General features: G+C 41.8%; 10 non-coding genes across 10 annotated transcripts; 8 read left to right on the plus strand and 2 right to left on the minus strand.

Moving 5' to 3' along the window:
* Nucleotides 1–89: 89 nt before the first annotated feature.
* Nucleotides 90–200, plus strand: trnal-caa (transfer RNA leucine (anticodon CAA)). Its single transcript has 2 exons — nt 90–127; nt 155–200. It is a non-coding gene; the product is annotated as a tRNA-Leu (tRNA).
* A 1,721-nt stretch (nt 201–1,921) lies between these two features.
* On the plus strand, nt 1,922–2,031 carry trnal-caa (transfer RNA leucine (anticodon CAA)). Its single transcript has 2 exons — nt 1,922–1,959; nt 1,986–2,031. It is a non-coding gene; the product is annotated as a tRNA-Leu (tRNA).
* A 166-nt stretch (nt 2,032–2,197) lies between these two features.
* trnal-caa (transfer RNA leucine (anticodon CAA)) lies at nt 2,198–2,307 on the plus strand. The gene is made up of 2 exons: nt 2,198–2,235; nt 2,262–2,307. It is a non-coding gene; the product is annotated as a tRNA-Leu (tRNA).
* Nucleotides 2,308–3,036: 729 nt separating this feature from the next.
* trnal-caa (transfer RNA leucine (anticodon CAA)) lies at nt 3,037–3,147 on the plus strand. Its single transcript has 2 exons — nt 3,037–3,074; nt 3,102–3,147. It is a non-coding gene; the product is annotated as a tRNA-Leu (tRNA).
* A 1,023-nt stretch (nt 3,148–4,170) lies between these two features.
* trnak-cuu (transfer RNA lysine (anticodon CUU)) lies at nt 4,171–4,243 on the plus strand. Its single transcript has one exon. It is a non-coding gene; the product is annotated as a tRNA-Lys (tRNA).
* A 5,603-nt stretch (nt 4,244–9,846) lies between these two features.
* On the minus strand, nt 9,847–9,928 carry trnas-gcu (transfer RNA serine (anticodon GCU)). The gene has a single exon. It is a non-coding gene; the product is annotated as a tRNA-Ser (tRNA).
* Nucleotides 9,929–10,854: 926 nt separating this feature from the next.
* LOC141283511 (U4 spliceosomal RNA) lies at nt 10,855–10,995 on the plus strand. Its single transcript, XR_012338162.1, has one exon. It is a non-coding gene; the product is annotated as a U4 spliceosomal RNA (small nuclear RNA).
* Nucleotides 10,996–11,842: 847 nt separating this feature from the next.
* Nucleotides 11,843–11,915, plus strand: trnak-cuu (transfer RNA lysine (anticodon CUU)). The gene has a single exon. It is a non-coding gene; the product is annotated as a tRNA-Lys (tRNA).
* Nucleotides 11,916–17,862: 5,947 nt separating this feature from the next.
* On the minus strand, nt 17,863–17,944 carry trnas-gcu (transfer RNA serine (anticodon GCU)). Its single transcript has one exon. It is a non-coding gene; the product is annotated as a tRNA-Ser (tRNA).
* A 926-nt stretch (nt 17,945–18,870) lies between these two features.
* Nucleotides 18,871–19,011, plus strand: LOC141283518 (U4 spliceosomal RNA). The gene has a single exon (XR_012338163.1). It is a non-coding gene; the product is annotated as a U4 spliceosomal RNA (small nuclear RNA).
* Nucleotides 19,012–19,627: the final 616 nt, after the last annotated feature.

Consider the following 19,627-nt stretch of genomic DNA (forward strand, 5'->3'; position numbering starts at 1 on the left):
CAAATATCTATCACTTGACGAAAGCTCATACTTTTGGATTCCCATTAGTTTATTAATTGCACCGATACTTACAGCACAGCTGTCGTACTGACAGGATGGCCGAGCGGTCTAAGGCGCCAGACTCAAGGGTTTCAACCTTCTCAAATGCTGAGACTTCTGGTCTCCGAATGGAGGCGTGGGTTCAAATCCCACTTCTGACAACTATTTTTCAGGAGCCCGAAAAAATTTCATAAATGGCTTAAGCAATATAGAATATGTTCTTAGATATTAAATATGGCAAATATCTGTCACTTGACGAAAGCTCAGACTTTTGGATTCCCATTAGTTTATTAATTGCACCGATACTTACAGCACAGCTGTCGTACTGTCAGGATGGCTGAGTGGTCTAAAGCCGAGTTCAGACTGCACGATTTTCAAAGCAATCGCGTCACAGATGTTTTCACACTGCATGACTATCTGGGGTTGCATTCTGTCGCTGCTGTGTTCACACTGCACGATGGATCGGAGACAGGGGGTTTCACACTGCATGACTTTGCAATAGGAAGAATCGCCGACAACTTTGTCCCGGTCCGCGAACTACGTCTCACAACCAAACACACGCGAAATGTGACATGGAAACAACGTGAGGTCAGGCGTGCAAGTTCTCACATGAGACTGGTGTTATTATAAAAAATGGTAGCCCGCAAGAAGCTTGTCATACAAATAGCATGTGCACTCATTTGCAGCGAAAAGAAAAGAAGCCGAAGCTATTATTGTTGATACTGTGATCTATACCTTCATAACTCCTCCCCCAACTTTCCGCTGGCCTGGATGTTGCTGTCTCATTGGCTGTAGGTAATCGCCGATGTGATTTTCAGTCAGATCACCTTTCACACGGCATGATTTTGAATCGCCGACAGGTTCAGATATTTAGCATGCCAAATATCTCACGGTTGTCGGCGACACGTCGGCGATTCTCTCAGATCGCATCTTTGATAGTTCACACTGTGTGATTGTCACTCACGTGAACGAGCACCGATTTGCCTGTGATTTCGGGCATTTGTCGGCGATTTCTCAAAACCTGTCGGCGAGTCAAAATCGGGGCTAAAATCATGCAGTCTGAACTAGGCTTAAGGCGCCAGACTCAAGAGTTTCAACCTTTTCAAATACTGAGGCTTCTGGTCTCCGAATGGAGGCGTGGGTTCAAATCCCACTTCTGACAATAACTTTTCAGAAGCCCGAAAAAATGACATCTACGACTTAAGCAATATAGAATATGTTCTCAGATTTTAAATGTGGCAAATATCTATCACTTGACGAAAACTCAGACTTTTGGATTCCCATTAGTTTATTAATTGCACTGATACTTACAGTACGGCTGATGTACTGTCAGGATGGCCGAGCGGTCTAAGGCGCCAGACTCAAGGGTTTCCACCTTCTCAAATACTAAAGCTTCTGGTCTCCGAATGGAGGCGTGTGTTCAAATCCCTCTTCTGACAGCTACTTTTCAGGAGCCCGAAAAAATGTCAAAAATGACTTAAGCAATATAGAATATGTTCTAAGATTTTAAATAGGGCAAATATCTATCACTTGACGAAAGCTCAGACTTTTGAATTCCCATTAGTTTATTAATTGCACCGATACTTACAGCGCAGCTGTCATACTGTCAGGGTGGCCGAGCGGTCTAAGGTGCCAGACTCAAGGGTTTCATCCTTCTCAAATACTGAGGCTTCTGCTCTCCGAATGGAGGCGTGTGTTCAAATCCCACTTCTGACAATAACTTTTCAGAAGCCTGAAAAAATGACATCTACGACTTAAGCAATATAGAATATGTTCTCAGATTTTAAATGTGGCAAATATCTATCACTTGACGAAAACTCAGACTTTTGGATTCCCATTAGTTTATTAATTGGATCGATACTTACAGTACAGCTGTTGTACTGTCAGGATGGCCGAGCGGTCTAAGGCGCCAGACTCAAGGTTTCAACCTTCTCAAATACTGAGGCTTCTGGTCTCCGAATGGAAGCGTGGGTTCAAATCCCCCTTCTGACAACTATTTTTCAGGAGCCCGAAAAAATGTCATAAATTAATTATGCAATATAGAATATGTTCTTAGATATTAAATATGGCAAATATCTGTCACTTGACGAAAGCCCAGACTTTTGGATTCCCATTAGTTTATTAATTGCACCGATACTTACAGCACAGCTGTTGTACTGTCAGGATGGCCGAGCGGTCTAAGGCGCCGAACTCAAAGTTTCAACCTTCTCAAATACTGAGGCTTCTGGTCTCCGATTGGAGGCGTGGGTTCAAATCCCACTTCTGACAACAACTTTTCAGAAACCTGAAAAAATTCCATATATCCTTATATGTCACTTAAGCAATTTAGCATGTGTTTCAGATATTAAATATGGCAAATATCTGTCACTTGACAAAAGCTCAGACTTTTGGATTCCCATTAGTTTATTAATTGCAACGATACTTACAGCGCAGCTGTCGTATTGTCAGGATGGCCATGCGGTCTAAGGCGCCAGACTCAAGGGTTTCAACCTTCTCAAATACTGAGGCTTCTGGTCTCCGAATGGAGGCGTTGGTTCAAATCCCACTTCTGACAATAACTTTTCAGAAGCCCGAAAAAATGACATCTACGACTTAAGCAATATAGAATATGTTCTCAGATTTTAAATGTGGCAAATATCTATCACTTGACGAAAACTCAGACTTTTGGATTCCCATTAGTTTATTAATTGCACCGATACTTACAGCATAGTTGTTGTTCTGTCAGGATGGCAGAGCGGTCTAAGGCGCCAGACTCAAGGGTTTCAACCTTCTCAAATCCTGAGGCTTCTGGTCTCCTAATGGAGGCATGGGTTCAAATCCCACTTCTGTCAACTATTTTTCAGGAGCCCGAAAAAATGTCATAAATGACTTAAGCAATATAGAATATGTTCTCAGATTTTAAATGTGGCAAATATCTATCACTTGACGAAAACTCAGACTTTTGGATTCCCATTAGTTTATTAATTCCACCGATACTTACAGCACAGCTGTCGTACTGTCAGGATGGCCGAGTGGTCCAAGGCGCCAGACTCAAGGGTTTCGACCTTCTCAAATACTGAGGCTTCTGGTCTCCGATTGGAGGCGTGGGTTCAAATCCCACTTCTGACAACAACTTTTCAGAAGCCTGAAAAAATTCCATATATCCTTATATGTCACTTAAGCAATATAGCATGTGTTTCAGATATTAAATATGGCAAATATCTGTCACTTGACAAAAGCTCAGACTTTTGGATTCCCATTAGTTTATTAATTGCAACGATACTTACAGGGCAGCTGTCGTATTGTCAGGATGGCCGAGCGGTCTAAGGCGCCAGACTCAAGGGTTTCAACCTTCTCAAATACTGAGGCTTCTGGTCTCCGAATCGTGAGCTCCGGAAACATCTTTCAAAACAGATGTCGCTGTTAGTGCGAGCGTTTTTAATCCCTATCACTAACCCTAACCCTTGCTTTTACACCGGTGATCCGGCGGCAGCAAGCAACAGCGGCTGTCTCTGTGGCGCAATCGGTTAGCGCGTTCGGCTGTTAACCGAAAGGTTTGTGGTTCGAGCCCACCCAGGGACGTGTGAAATGCCGGAGTTTTGCACGCGCGTCAGGTGTCCACTAACGCCTATGCCATTCTTAGGGTTGCGAGGCACAGCTTTCTCAGGGCGTTTATCTTGTGCACCTTCAATAAGCTGGCTTGTTTTAAAAGAATTCAGCGGCGGCTGTTTGGTGAACATTTTCACCAGCTCGAGTAGTTTGCTGTGGCATGTGGATGCCTTCTTTACTGATGATCTGTCTCTGGGTCTCATCTAGTTGACATAGTTTCCGTTGACATTCGGCTGAAGGTGCTGATCCACTATCTGCTCTTGGTACGGACTGGAACCGGGGGACTGTAGTGACCATCAGATCGGAATACAGAATGGATCTGGTGGCTACGGTGACCTCAGAATAAGAAGAAACAGACTAATATTAATGTAGATGCAAAAGTTCCATGTTGCCACAAAGTCAATACCCAATACCCCACCGGGATGACTTGAAATACAGTCAGCATCGGCAATTTTTGCCAGTCTCTCTGGAGGCTTGTTGAGAAAGATAGTCTTGCTTCGTTTTGTTTCCTTTTATTGGCGTGGCTGAAGAAGCCCACGACCAGCCCGGCTAGCTCAGTCGGTAGAGCATGAGACTCTTAATCTCAGGGTCGTGGGTTCGAGCCCCACGTTGGGCGGCTCCATTGACTCTCTTTCTTCCCAAAAGGGTGGCAGGCTCCAGCGTGCCCATTCGCCGCGCAGGCTGAGTGGATTTTGCGAGCTCCGGAAACATCTTTCAAAACAGATGTCGCTGTTAGTGCGAGCGTTTTTAATCCCTATCACTAACCCTAACCCTTGCTTTTACACCGGTGATCCGGCGGCAGCAAGCAACAGCGGCTGTCTCTGTGGCGCTACCTGGAGCAGGATCGTCTGTTTCCGCGGCCGTCTCCTCGTCCAATCGCCGATCTCGCCGTCCATTGTGAGAATGGACGACAGCCAATCGCGTCGCTCGCCGTCCAATGTGAGAATGGACGAGAGCCAATCGCGTCACTCGCCGTCCATTGTGAGAATGGACGAGGCGCCAATCACATCGCACGCGCTCCATTGTTGAGAGCCAATCGCGTTGCCGAATGAGAATGGACGCAGCCACCCACCGCGCTTAGCTTCATTCTAATTCATGTAAAAAATCAGACGAACGGAACATCTAATAACTTTTCAAAGTAAGTAATAAATGTTTGCTTCTTACTTCATATGTGTTTACAGTGTTCTCAATTGTTAACTCGTTACGTTTTCGTCCGTCGTTCATCCGTTTTTGTGTGTTCATAAACTTTTGACTCGCGACTTGTGAATGAAACAATGTTAGTTTGCCTCAAATCTTCCTTATTAAACTCCATTTACATGTTCTGAAGTTCAATTTAAATGGAAAAAAAACGTGTTTCAGCTGTAAATGTAGTCATTCTTTATTACAGTTTACCGTGTTTTTACTATAGTGAATCGTAGTAACCATGTTGTGTTTTTGGCTGATCGATTACAACTGTATAAACACAGTCTTACTATAAATTAAAATCCGAATGAACAAAACAAACAAAACCCATTTTCCTTGTGTTTATCTTTATTTACCATGGTTTTACTATAGTGAGAGTGTAGTAATCATGTTTTGTTTTCATGAATTGGCTATAATCTCTCATTTTAAACACAGTTTGCCTGTAATCTTACTCATTAAACTAAATTTACTCGTTCTGAAGTTGGATTTATTTTTCAGCTGTAAATGGTCATTCCTTATGACAATTCACCATGTTATTACCATAGTGAAAGCCTAGTTGTGTTTTTGGCTGATCGATTACAACTGTATGAACACAGTCTTACTATAAATTAAAATCTGAATGAACAAAAAAACGTTATGCTTGTGTTCATTGTCATTTACCATGGTTTTACTATAGTGAAAGTGTATCATGTTTTCTTTTCATGCCTTGCCTATAATATCACATATTACACACAGTTTGCCTGTAATCTTACTTATTAAACTCAATATAAACAGTCTTACTATGAATAAAATCGTGAATGAAAAAACACCATGGTTTTACTAATGTGAAAGTGAAATGATCATGTTTGGTTTTCATGACTTGCCTAAAATCTCACATATAAAAGACCATTTGCCTGTAATTTTGCATAATAAACACATGTATTGTTTTTTTTTCAGTTTGATTAGGATTTAAAAAATGTTTTGTTGTATAAATAGTCATTTCTAATTAAAATGTAATGTGATTTTGCTATGTGTGACTGTAGTAATCAAGTTTTGAGTTTGCAGATGGATTACCATTTGTATAAACACAGATAAAAGTGCTACAAATAATAATTAAAATGAAAACGCAATGTTATATAGACATAAAGGGAGGGTAACACTTTATTTTACATTGTCATTAATACACGATATATGTAGTTACTATAGCAATAACAGTAAATTATAAATAATTGGATGCAACTAATTATAAACCAAACAAAACACTAGTCTTACCCCTATAGTAACTGCATATGGTAATTTAATATTCAAATACTTATATGCATAATTGTAGTTTAACACCTTTGAAAGTGTAACCTTATTTTGCTTTATTAGTAATAAAATAATGTTTAATTGTTGTAATGGGTGCCATGATTTAGTCAGCTTGAATAGATATGATTGTATCATTATAAATAAATTAAAATTATTTGTGTAGTTGTCCAATACTTGCAAAAATACACATTACTAACTATTATTTCCCTATTATATTTAGATGAGCACAAAGCCAAAGAGCCACAAGGTCATGGGTGTTGGCGAGTGGATGGCCAGGTTGAGGACTTTTGCCAGCTCTGGGGTTTGTCCGTCTGGAGGCAACAGACCAGCACCACGGCAGCAGAAGTGGTACAACCTCTACCAGAAGGTAAAGTTACCTGTATCTCATTGTAGAATATGAATGTGTACATTATTTGTCAAACATTTTTACACATGACTGTGTTTAATGTTTTTGAAAGAAGTGACTTGTTAAGCCTGCAATTATTTGATCAAAAATACTGGAAAAAACTTGTACTGCATATTTGTATTTATTTTTTATTTTTTTTAAATGAAAACTGATATGTTTTGCAGAATTCATTGATGAATAAAAAGTTAAAAGAACAGCATTAATTTCTCTTTTGAACAGTCCTGTATATCGTTAAAGAAGATTTTCTATTTGATTTCTAATGCTGTTCTTTATTGAACTTTTTATTCTTCAATGAATCCTAAAAAAAGTATCACAGATTACATAAAAAATACATTAAACAGCACAACTGTGACCAACATTAGCTAATTAGCTAATTAGAATGATTTCTAAAATGATAGCTAAATATTCAGCGTTGATGACAGAAATAATTTAAATTTAAAGTTTATGGAACTATACATTTAAACTGTAATGACATTTTACAATATTACTGATGTTTTCTTTATTTTTATCAAATAAATGCAGGATCGATGAGCATAAGGCACTTCTTTCAAAAAACATTAAAAATAGTAATGTGTCCAAACATTTGACTGATCCTGTATTTGTGTTTCCTTTTATTATTATTTATATATTTGTTTTTTTCATAGGAGAGCTGCTTGGTGTTGACTACCTCCTGAGTCAGACTGGACAGCCCCTGGTAGTGGACCCTGACTCAGAAGAGACAGAGAACATGCTGGAGGATGTGGATGAAGGCGAGGATGAAGAAGACGAGGGCTTTGAGGAGGACCAAACACTTGACATTACTGAGTCAAGTCTTACTGATGACCCAAGCTTCTCTCTGTCCTCCACCCAGCCTGTGCCTTCCTTTACTATGCCTCCTTCACGCCAGGTGCCTCAGCATCTCCTGACAAGTCTGTGGTATGTAAATATATTGTTGTATGCATGTATGTAATTGTGTTTCATGTAATATTGTTAAATTTCTAGGAAAATTCAAACTTCACTGTACTCATAATGCTGTTCATTTCTGTTTTTTTTTCTCCCAGGCTTTGGATAGTGCTGGTGTGCTGGACAAAAGTGGACAGCCTTGTGGAGTATCTTGTGGAGCTCAGGAATCAGCCATCTTTGGCTCTCACCAACCAGCAGGTCAGTTTCTCTACTTTTTCTTCTTGACCTGTCCCATGTTAACACTACCACTTGTTTTGTTTTCTCATTTGCCATGTATTATATGCTCTCTCTGCTTAGGTGGGCAATATAGTTGGCAGAACCTGCTGGATTACGATAAGAAGAGAGTGGTGTTTGCTGTCAGACACCAGAGCAGGCTGGACACAGGGTCACTCCAGGAGTGGAGAGCGTGAAGAGGCAGACATTCACCACCACTGCCCCACTTGCCCAGTGGCCAGATTGTTGTCGCCTGATAGAGACCATTTCAAGCTCTGTGCCATCCATAAGAGTCCAAAAAAGAAAGGGGATAAAGTTTTATTTATCGGTATTGTTTTCTGCTTTCTGTTCTTTTGCACTTTCAAAACATGCACAGGAGTCATTAATATTTTAAAGTTTTATTCATTTGTATTGTTTTGTGCTTTCTGTTCATTTCACTTGCAGTTAATGCACAAGACAGAGCCATGGACATTGGACGGTTTTGTTTATATGTATAGTGATTGATGTGACTGATTGAAAAATAAAAGTTTGGTCATGATCAAATAACTCTTTTTGTTTGTCATTGTTACAGTATCATTAAACAGTTATACGCCCTTTTAAAAATGTTGATAAATTTGGGGATGATTTAATACATAAATGTACAATTTTTTGTACTATAAGTTTTAGAACATAACTACAGCCGAAATATATTTAAAGTGCAAAAACTTTGAATAAAATATCAATAATCAGTAATATAAATCTAAAAAAAATATTAATTTGTCATTTCAAAAATGATTTCATTCATTTGGACATCATTTATGTGATAATTACTGATAAATAAAACATTCAGTAAACACTTCAATCTATGGAAACACTGTAATATGAACTGGAAAGCTTGTGATCATCCTTAGTCCCATATAAATGTACAGGAAAATAGAGAAAACATTTTTTTTTCAGATAATTTATTGTAAATATACACTCCATAAACATTGCTTTGAAGTTCAAAGAGATAAAATTCCCTTTCATTTCTTTTCTTCTCATTTTTTCCTTTTTTCTCTCTTTTTTCTTTCTTTTTCTCTTTTCCCCCCTTCTTCCCCCTCCTTCCTTTTCTTCCCCCCCCTTAACAGACTATCGTTCCCCAGCTTTGGCGCAATCGGTTAGCGCGTTCGGCTGTTAACCGAAAGGTTGGTGGTTCGAGCCCACCCAGGGACGTGTGAAATGCTGGAGTTTTGCACGCGCGTCAGGTGTCCACTAACGCCTATGCCATTCTTAGGGTTGCGAGGCACAGCTTTCTCAGGGCGTTTATCTTGTGCACCTTCAATAAGCTGGCTTGTTTTAAAAGAACTCAGCGGCGGGCATTTGGTGAACATTTTCACCAGCTCGAGTAGTTTGCTGTGGCATGTGGATGCCTTCTTTACTGATGATCTGTCTCTGGGGCTCATCTAGTTGACATAGTATCCGCTGACATTCGGCTGAAGGTGCTGATCCACCATCTGCTCTTGGTACGGACTGGAACCGGGGGACTGTAGTGACCATCAAATCGGAATGCAGAATGGATCTGGTGGCTACGGTGACCTCAGAATAAGAAGAAACAGACTAATATTAATGTAGATGCAAAAGTTCCATGTTGCCACAAAGTCAATACCCAATACCCCACCGGGATGACTTGAAATACAGTCAGCATCGGCAATTTTTGCCAGTCTCTCTGGAGGCTTGTTGAGAAAGATAGTCTTGCTTCGTTTTGTTTCCTTTTATTGGCGTGGCTGGTTGTTGGTCCTCGTCAAAGAGGTGTCCACCGATCATAGCGTGCCGGAGCCAGAAGACTTGTTGTTTTGTCAATATGCTCTCAAGACTTTGCAGCAGGTATCAATAAACTACAGCACAATCACAGCTCGCCGCTACCCATCGTAAACAGGTTGGGCCTGTCTGTTCCGGTGGGCTCTCAGTGGTGCTAAAGCATCAAATGAAGAGGATGGGATTCAAACCCACACAAACCAAGGCGTGCCGAGCACAACGGACTAGCCTTGCATCGCCTTAACCACTCGACCACCTTTCGTTTTGCGCGGTCCTTTTGTTTAACACTCCCGATTCAGACCACCAGCTCATTAGTAGAGCGCTCAGTGAACTGAACTGAGTGTGTCAGATAGGGAAGACACAAAAATTGCAGAGTGGGGTCCCCAGGACCGAGGATCACTGCTTAATGTACCGAACGACGAGGATGGGATTCGAACCCACGCGTGCAGAGCACAATGGATTAGCAGTCCATCGCCTTAACCACTCGGCCACCTCGTCGTATTACGTGCCGTCTTTTATTTAGCACTCCGGATTCAGATCATCAGCTCATTAGTAGAGAACTCAAAGAACTGAACTGAGTGTGTTAGATAAGGAGGACACACAAAAAGTTCAGCATGGGGTCCCCAGGACCTAGATTAAGGTCCAGTGCTAAAGGAACCGAACGACAAGGATGGGATTAGCAGTCCATCGCCTTAACCACTCTGCCTCCCCGCCCCCTTACTGACTGAGAGAGGCCATGCTGCGGACCTTTTCAGCTGCTGCTGCTGTGCTTTCAGCACAACGGTCTAGCCTTGCATCGCCTTAACCACTCGACCACCTTTCGTTTTGCGCGGTCCTTTTGTTTAACACTCCCGATTCAGACCACCAGCTCATTAGTAGAGCGCTCAGTGAACTGAACTGAGTGTGTCAGATAGGGAAGACACACAAAAATTGCAGAGTGGGGTCCCCAGGACCGAGGATCACTGCTAAATGTACCGAACGACGAGGATGGGATTCGAACCCACGCGTGCAGAGCACAATGGATTAGCAGTCCATCGCCTTAACCACTAGATAAGGAGGACACACAAAAAGTTCAGCATGGGGTCCCCAGGACCTAGATTAAGGTCCAGTGCTAAAGGAACTGAACGACAAGGATGGGATTAGCAGTCCATCGCCTTAACCACTCGGCCTCCCCGCCCCCTTGCTGACTGAGAGAGGCCATGCTGCGGACCTTTTCAGCTGCTGCTGCTGTGCTTTCAGCAGGCTGTTTTGAGCACAGAGGGAATAGTGAATGAGCCGTCTTTTACACACCTCTAATCTGTTCCGTAGAAACACGGTGCAGCAACCCGTGCCAGGAGACTGTTTGTGCGGCAGTTTAAAGCTTGCTACCACCTTGTCGGTTCACATCCACGTAGGTGCCTGCAAAGGTCACGACCGTCGCCGGCATTCTTTCGCAGAGGCAATATTGTAGCCTATGAGGTTTATCCGAGGCGCGATCATTGCTGGTTGAAAACTTTACCCAATACCCCGCCAGGATGACTTGAAATACAGTCAGCTTTGGCAATTTTTGCTAGCCTCTCTGGAGGCTTAGAGTATTGTTGAGAAAAAATAGCCTGGTTTCGTTTCTCGTCGAACAGGTGTCTGCTGATGATTGAGCGCCAGAGCCAGAAGGCTTGTTGTTTTGTAAATATGTCCTCAAGACGGGTATCATTAAACTGCAGCGCAATTACAGCTCACCGTTACCCATCGTAAACAGGTTGGGCCTGTCTGGTCCGGTGGGCTCTCAGTGGCGCTAAAGCTTCCAGTGCATGTCGAGCACAATGTATTAGCCTTCCACCGCCTTACCCGCTGGACCACCTCGTCATCTTGCGTGGTTTCTTTGTTTAACACTCCTGAACCATGTGCATGTGGATGCCTTCTTCGTCTTTTGTTTCAGCCGCCGAGGGCCTGTTTTCCACTGAGGCCCTGCGTCAAACTCCCTATGAGACACAATCGAACGTTAGTAGTAACCTCCGATTACGGCCGAATGTGGATTCTGCTCGGACGACGGGGCACCGGTACATCCTTTGTAGCTTTGGCTTGTTAGCCAAACGCTACAGCAGTTTGCCATTTCCCATGAAATCATCCTTGATTTCCTTAAGAAAGGTGCCCCAAATTGGTGGAAAATCACATCTCAACCATACGCTGTCCAAAGCATTGACCCGCCTTCACGTGGCAAAACAGAACGTGTTGTTGGCCCGCACTGCTGGGTCAAACTGCGCTTCCCAAAAACAGATTGGGTCAAAACCGACAGAAGAAAACTCTAAGCCTGCTCTAAGCCCTACCCACGGGGAGGGCTCGACAGTCTCGCACAACGCGAGAGCCTCCGTTTCGCCTGTGTAATTTGGGGGCCGATGAAAACTGGGTCCGACCCGGTGAAGAAGCCCACGACCAGCCCGGCTAGCTCAGTCGGTAGAGCATGAGACTCTTAATCTCAGGGTCGTGGGTTCGAGCCCCACGTTGGGCGGCTCTGTTGACTCTCTTTCTTCCCAAAAGGGTGGCGGGCTCCAGCGTGCCCATTCGCCGCGCAGGCTGAGTGGATTTTGCGAGCTCCGGAAACATCTTTCAAAACAGATGTCGCTGTTAGTGCGAGCAATTTTAATCCCTATCACTAACCCTAACCCTTGCTTTTACACCGGTGATCTGGCGGCAGCAAGCAACAGCGGCTGTCTCTGTGGCGCTACCTGGAGCAGGATCGTCTGTTTCCGCGGCCGTCTCCTCGTCCAATCGCCGATCTCGCCGTCCATTGTGAGAATGGACGAGAGCCAATCGCGTCGCTCGCCGTCCAATGTGAGAATGGACGAGAGCCAATCGCGTCACTCGCCGTCCATTGTGAGAATGGACGAGAGCCAATCGCGTCGCTCGCCGTCCAATGTGAGAATGGACGAGAGCCAATCGCGTCGCTCGCCGTCCAATGTGAGAATGGACGAGAGCCAATCGCGTCACTCGCCGTCCATTGTGAGAATGGACGAGGCGCCAATCACATCGCACGCGCTCCATTGTTGAGAGCCAATCGCGTTGCCGAATGAGAATGGACGCAGCCACCCACCGCGCTTAGCTTCATTCTAATTCATGTAAAAAATCAGACGAACCGAACATCATCTAACTTTTCAAAGTAAGTAATAAATGTTTGCTTCTTTCTTCATATCTGTTTACAGTGTTCTCAATTGTTAACTCGTTACGTTTTCGTCCGTCGTTCATCCGTTTTTGTGTGTTCATAAACTTTTGACTCGCGACTTGTGAATGAAACAATGTTAGTTTGCCTCTAATCTTCCTTATTAAACTCCATTTACACTTTCTGAAGTTCAATTTAAATGGAAAACAAAAACGTGTTTCAGCTGTAAATGTAGTCATTCTTTATGACAATTTACCGTGTTTTTACTGTAGTGAATCGTAGTAACCATGTTGTGTTTTTGGCTGATCGATTACAACTGTATGAACACAGTCTTACTATAAATTAAAATCCGAATGAACAAAACAAACAAAACCCATTTTCCTTGTGTTTATCTTTATTTACCATGGTTTTACTATAGTGAGAGTGTAGTAATCATGTTTTGTTTTCATGAATTGCCTATAATCTCTCATTTTAAACACAGTTTGCCTGTAATCTTACTCATTAAACTAAATTTACTCGTTCTGAAGTTGGATTTATTTTTCAGCTGTAAATGGTCATTCCTTATGACAATTCACCATGTTATTACCATAGTGAAAGCCTAGTTGTATTTTTGGCTGATCGATTACAACTGTATGAACACAGTCTTACTATAAATTAAAATCTGAATGAACAAAAAAACGTTGTGCTTGTGTTCATTGTCATTTACCATGGTTTTACTATAGTGAAAGTGTAGTAATCATGTTTTCTTTTCATGCCTTGCCTATAATATCACATATTAAACACAGTTTGCCTGTAATCTTACTTATTAAACTCAATATAAACAGTCTTACTATGAATAAAATCATGAATGAAAAAATCACCATGGTTTTACTAATGTGAAAGTGAAATGATCATGTTTGGTTTTTATGACTTGCCTAAAATCTCTCATATAAAACACCATTTGCCTGTAATTTTGCATAATAAACATGTATTCTTTTTTTTCAGTTTGATTAGGATTTAAAAAATGTTTTGTTGTGGAAATTGTCATTTCTAATTAAAATGTAATGTGATTTTGCTATGTGTGACTGTAGTAATCAAGTTTTGAGTTTGCAGATGGATTACCATTTGTATAAACACAGATAAAAGTGCTACAAATAATAATTAAAATGAAAACGCAATGTTATATAGACATAAAGGGAGGGTAACACTTTATTTAACATTGTCATTAATACACGCTATATGTAGTTACTATAGCAATAACAGTAAATTATAAATAATTGGATGCAACTAATTATAAACCAAACAAAACACTAGTCTTACCCCTATAGTAACTGCATGTGGTAATTTAATATTCAAATACTTATATGCATAATTGTAGTTTGACACCTTTGAAAGTGTAACCTTATTTTGCTTTATTAGTAATAAAATAATGTTTAATTGTTGTAATGGGTGCCATGATTTAGTCAGCTTGAATAGATATGATTGTATCATTATAAATAAATTAAAAACATTTGTGTAGTTGTCCAATACTTGCAAAAATGCACATTACTAACTATTATTTCCCTATTATATTTAGATGAGCACTAAGCCAAAGAGCCACAAGGCCATGGGTGATGGCGAGTGGATGGCCAGGTTGAGGACTTTTGCCAGCTCTGGGGTTTGTCCGTCTGGAGGCAACAGACCAGCACCACGGCAGCGGAAGTGGTACAACCTCTACCAGAAGGTAAAGTTACCTGTATCTCATTGTAGAATATGAATGTGTACATTATTTGTCAAACATTTTTACACGTGACTGTGTTTAATGTTTTTGAAAGAAGTGACTTTTTAAGTCTGCATTTATTTGATCAAAAATACTGGAAAAAACAGCTAAATAGCTTGTACTGCATATTTGTATTTTTTTTTTTATTTTTTAAATGAAAATTGATACGTTTTGCAGAATTCATTGATGAATAAAAAGTTAAAAGAACAGCATTAATTTCTCTTTTGAACAGTCCTGTATATCGTTAAAGAAGATTTTCTATTTGATTTCTAATGCTGTTCTTTATTGAACTTTTTATTCTTCAATGAATCCTGAAAAAAGTATCACAGATTACATTAAAAAATACATTACGCAGCACAACTGTGACCAACATTGGTCATAAATTAAATTCTAAAATGATAGCTAAATATTCAGCGTTGATGACAGAAATAATTTAAATTTAAAGTTTATGGAACTATAAATTTAAACTGTAATGACATTTTACAATATTACTGATGTTTTCTTTATTTTGATCAAATAAATGCAGGATCGATGAGCATAAGGCACTTCTTTCAAAAAACATTAAAAATAGTAATGTGTCCAAACTTTTGACTGATCCTGTATTTGTGTTTCCTTTTATTAAATTTTGTTTTGGTTTTTTATAGGAGAACTGCTTGGTGTTGACTACTTCCTGAGTCAGACTGGTCAGCCCCTGGTAGTGGACCCTGACTCAGAAGAGACAGAGAACCTGCTGGAGGATGTGGATGAAGGCGAGGATGAAGAAGACGAGGGATTCAGGGAGGACCAAACACTTGACATTACTGAGTCAAGTCTTACTGATGACCCAAGCTTCTCTCTGTCCTCCACTGTGCCTCCTTCACACCAGGTGCCTCAGCATCTCCTGACGAGTCTGTGGTATGTAAATGTCTCATTTAATGTATGTATGTAATTATGTTTTATGTAATACTGTAAAATTTCTAGGAAAATATATATTTATGTTTGTTTATTTTGTTCCACTTCACTGTACTCATAATGTTGTTCATTTCTGTTTTTTTTTTTTTCTTTATATTTTTTCTCCCAGGCTTTGGATAGTGCTGGTGTGCTGGACAAAGTGGACAGCCTTGTGGAGTATCTTGTGGAGCTCAGGAATCAGCCATCTCTGGCTCTCACCAACCAGCAGGTCAGTTTCTCTGCTTTTTCTTCTTGACCTGTCATATGTTGACACTACCACTTGTTTTGTTTTCTCATTTGCCTTGTATTATATGCTCTCTCTGCTTAGGTGAGCAATATAGTTGGCAGAACCTGCTGGATTACGATAAGAAGAGAGTGATGTTTGCTGCCAGACACCAGAGCAGGCTGGACACAGGTTCACTCCAGGAGTGGAGAGCGTGAAGAGGCATACATTCACCACCGCTGCCCCACGTGCCCAGTGGCCAGATTGTTGTCGCCTGATAGAGACCATTTCAAGCCCTGTGCCTTCCATAAGAGTCCAAAAAAAGGGGATAAAGTTTTATTTATGTGTATTGTTTTCTGCTTTCTGTTCTTTTGCACTTGAATGCACTAGTGCCATGGACATTAAGACAGTTTTATTTAATAGTATAGTTTTGTTTTCTGTTCTTTAGCACTTTCAAAACATGCACAGGAGTCATTAATATTTTAAAGTTTTATTCATCTGTATTGTTATGTGCTTTCTGTTCTTTTCACATGCAGTTAATGCACAAGAGCCATGGACATTGGACGGTTTTATTTATATGTATAGTTCTGTTTTCTGTTCTTTTGCACTTGCAAAAAATGCACAGGAGTCATGGACAATAGAAAGTATTATTAAGAGGTATTATTCTGTTTTCTGCACATGCAACATAACTATAAGAATAAAAATGTAAAAAAAAAGAAAGAATAATGAATAATTGGCTATGACTGATTGAAAAATAAAAGTTTGGTCATGATTAAGTAACTCTTTTTGTATGTCTTTGTTATAGTATCATTTAACGGTTACAGGCCCTTTTAAAAATGTTGATAAATTTGGGGATTATTTATTAAATAAATTTACTATTTTTTGTACTATAAGTTTTAGAACATAACTACAGCAGAAATATATTTAAAGTGCAAAAACTTTGAATAAGATATCAATAATCAGTAATATAAATCTAATAAAATATTATTTTTGTAATTTCAGAAATAATTTCATTCATTTGACATCATTTATGTGATAATTACTGATAAATAAAACATTCAGTAAACACTTCAATGTATGGCAACACTAACATGAACTGGAAAGCTTGTGATCATCCTTACTCCCATATAAATGTACAGGAAAATAGAGAAAACATTTTTTTTTTTCAGATAATTTATTGTAAATATACACTCCAAAAACAGTTCAAAGAGATAAAATTCCCTTTCATTTCTTTTCTCCTCATTTTTTCCTTTTTTCTCTCTTTTTTCTTTCTTTTTCTCTTTTCCCCCCTTCTTCCCCCTCCTTCCTTTTCTTCCCCCCCCTTAACAGACTATTGTTCCCCAGCTTTGGCGCAATCGGTTAGCGCGTTCGGCTGTTAACCGAAAGGTTGGTGGTTCGAGCCCACCCAGGGACGTGTGAAATGCTGGAGTTTTGCACGCGCGTCAGGTGTCCACTAACGCCTATGCCATTCTTAGGGTTGCGAGGCACAGCTTTCTCAGGGCGTTTATCTTGTGCACCTTCAATAAGCTGGCTTGTTTTAAAAGAACTCAGGTGAATTTGGTGAACATTTTCACCAGCTCGAGTAGTTTGCTGTGGCATGTGGATGCCTTCTTTACTGATGATCTGTCTCTGGGGCTCATCTAGTTGACATAGTATCCGCTGACATTCGGCTGAAGGTGCTGATCCACCATCTGCTCTTGGTACGGACTGGAACCGGGGGACTGTAGTGACCATCAGATCGGAATGCAGAATGGATCTGGTGGCTACGGTGACCTCAGAATAAGAAGAAACAGACTAATATTAATGTAGATGCAAAAGTTCCATGTTGCCACAAAGTCAATACCCAATACCCCACCGGGATGACTTGAAATACAGTCAGCATCGGCAATTTTTGCCAGTCTCTCTGGAGGCTTGTTGAGAAAGATAGTCTTGCTTCGTTTTGTTTCCTTTTATTGGCGTGGCTGGTTGTTGGTCCTCGTCAAAGAGGTGTCCACCGATCATAGCGTGCCGGAGCCAGAAGACTTGTTGTTTTGTCAATATGTTCTCAAGACTTTGCGGCAGGTATCAATAAACTACAGCACAATCACAGCTCGCCGCTACCCATCGTAAACAGGTTGGGCCTGTCTGTTCCGGTGGGCTCTCAGTGGTGCTAAAGCATCAAATGAAGAGGATGGGATTCAAACCCACACAAACCAAGGCGTGCCGAGCACAACGGACTAGCCTTGCATCGCCTTAACCACTCGACCACCTTTCGTTTTGCGCGGTCCTTTTGTTTAACACTCCCGATTCAGACCACCAGCTCATTAGTAGAGCGCTCAGTGAACTGAACTGAGTGTGTCAGATAGGGAAGACACAAAAATTGCAGAGTGGGGTCCCCAGGACCGAGGATCACTGCTAAATGTACCGAACGACGAGGATGGGATTCGAACCCACGCGTGCAGAGCACAATGGATTAGCAGTCCATCGCCTTAACCACTCGGCCACCTCGTCGTATTACGTGCCGTCTTTTATTTAGCACTCCGGATTCAGATCATCAGCTCATTAGTAGAGAACTCAAAGAACTGAACTGAGTGTGTTAGATAAGGAGGACACACAAAAAGTTCAGCATGGGGTCCCCAGGACCTAGATTAAGGTCCAGTGCTAAAGGAACCGAACGACAAGGATGGGATTAGCAGTCCATCGCCTTAACCACTCTGCCTCCCCGCCCCCTTGCTGACTGAGAGAGGCCATGCTGCGGACCTTTTCAGCTGCTGCTGCTGTGCTTTCAGCACAACGGTCTAGCCTTGCATCGCCTTAACCACTCGACCACCTTTCGTTTTGCGCGGTCCTTTTGTTTAACACTCCCGATTCAGACCACCAGCTCATTAGTAGAGCGCTCAGTGAACTGGACTGAGTGTGTCAGATAGGGAAGACACACAAAAATTGCAGAGTGGGGTCCCCAGGACCGAGGATCACTGCTAAATGTACCGAACGACGAGGATGGGATTCGAACCCACGCGTGCAGAGCACAATGGATTAGCAGTCCATCGCCTTAACCACTAGATAAGGAGGACACACAAAAAGTTCAGCATGGGGTCCCCAGGACCTAGATTAAGGTCCAGTGCTAAAGGAACTGAACGACAAGGATGGGATTAGCAGTCCATCGCCTTAACCACTCGGCCTCCCCGCCCCCTTGCTGACTGAGAGAGGCCATGCTGTGGACCTTTTCAGCTGCTGCTGCTGTGCTTTCAGCAGGCTGTTTTGAGCACAGAGGGAATAGTGAATGAGCCGTCTTTTACACACCTCTAATCTGTTCCGTAGAAACACGGTGCAGCAACCCGTGCCAGGAGACTGTTTGTGCGGCAGTTTAAAGCTTGCTACCACCTTGTCGGTTCACATCCACGTAGGTGCCTGCAAAGGTCACGACCGTCGCCGGCATTCTTTCGCAGAGGCAATATTGTAGCCTATGAGGTTTATCCGAGGCGCGATCATTGCTGGTTGAAAACTTTACCCAATACCCCGCCAGGATGACTTGAAATACAGTCAGCTTTGGCAATTTTTGCTAGCCTCTCTGGAGGCTTAGAGTATTGTTGAGAAAAAATAGCCTGGTTTTGTTTCTCGTCGAACAGGTGTCTGCTGATGATTGAGCGCCAGAGCCAGAAGGCTTGTTGTTTTGTAAATATGTCCTCAAGACGGGTATCATTAAACTGCAGCGCAATTACAGCTCACCGTTACCCATCGTAAACAGGTTGGGCCTGTCTGGTCCGGTGGGCTCTCAGTGGCGCTAAAGCTTCCAGTGCATGTCGAGCACAATGTATTAGCCTTCCACCGCCTTACCCGCTGGACCACCTCGTCATCTTGCGTGGTTTCTTTGTTTAACACTCCTGAACCATGTGCATGTGGATGCCTTCTTCGTCTTTTGTTTCAGCCGCCGAGGGCCTGTTTTCCACTGAGGCCCTGCGTCAAACTCCCTATGAGACACAATCGAACGTTAGTAGTAACCTCTACCGGTACATCCTTTGTAGCTTTGGCTTGTTAGCCAAACGCTACAGCAGTTTGCCATTTACCATGAAATCATCCTTGATTTCCTTAAGAAAGGTGCCCCAAATTGGTGGAAAATCACATCTCAACCATACGCTGTCCAAAGCATTGACCCGCCTTCACGCGGCAAAACAGAACGTGTTGTTGGCCCGC

The sequence above is a fragment of the Garra rufa genome, chromosome 1 (assembly GCF_049309525.1).
Source record: "Garra rufa chromosome 1, GarRuf1.0, whole genome shotgun sequence".
NCBI classification, from domain to species: domain Eukaryota; kingdom Metazoa; phylum Chordata; class Actinopteri; order Cypriniformes; family Cyprinidae; genus Garra; species Garra rufa.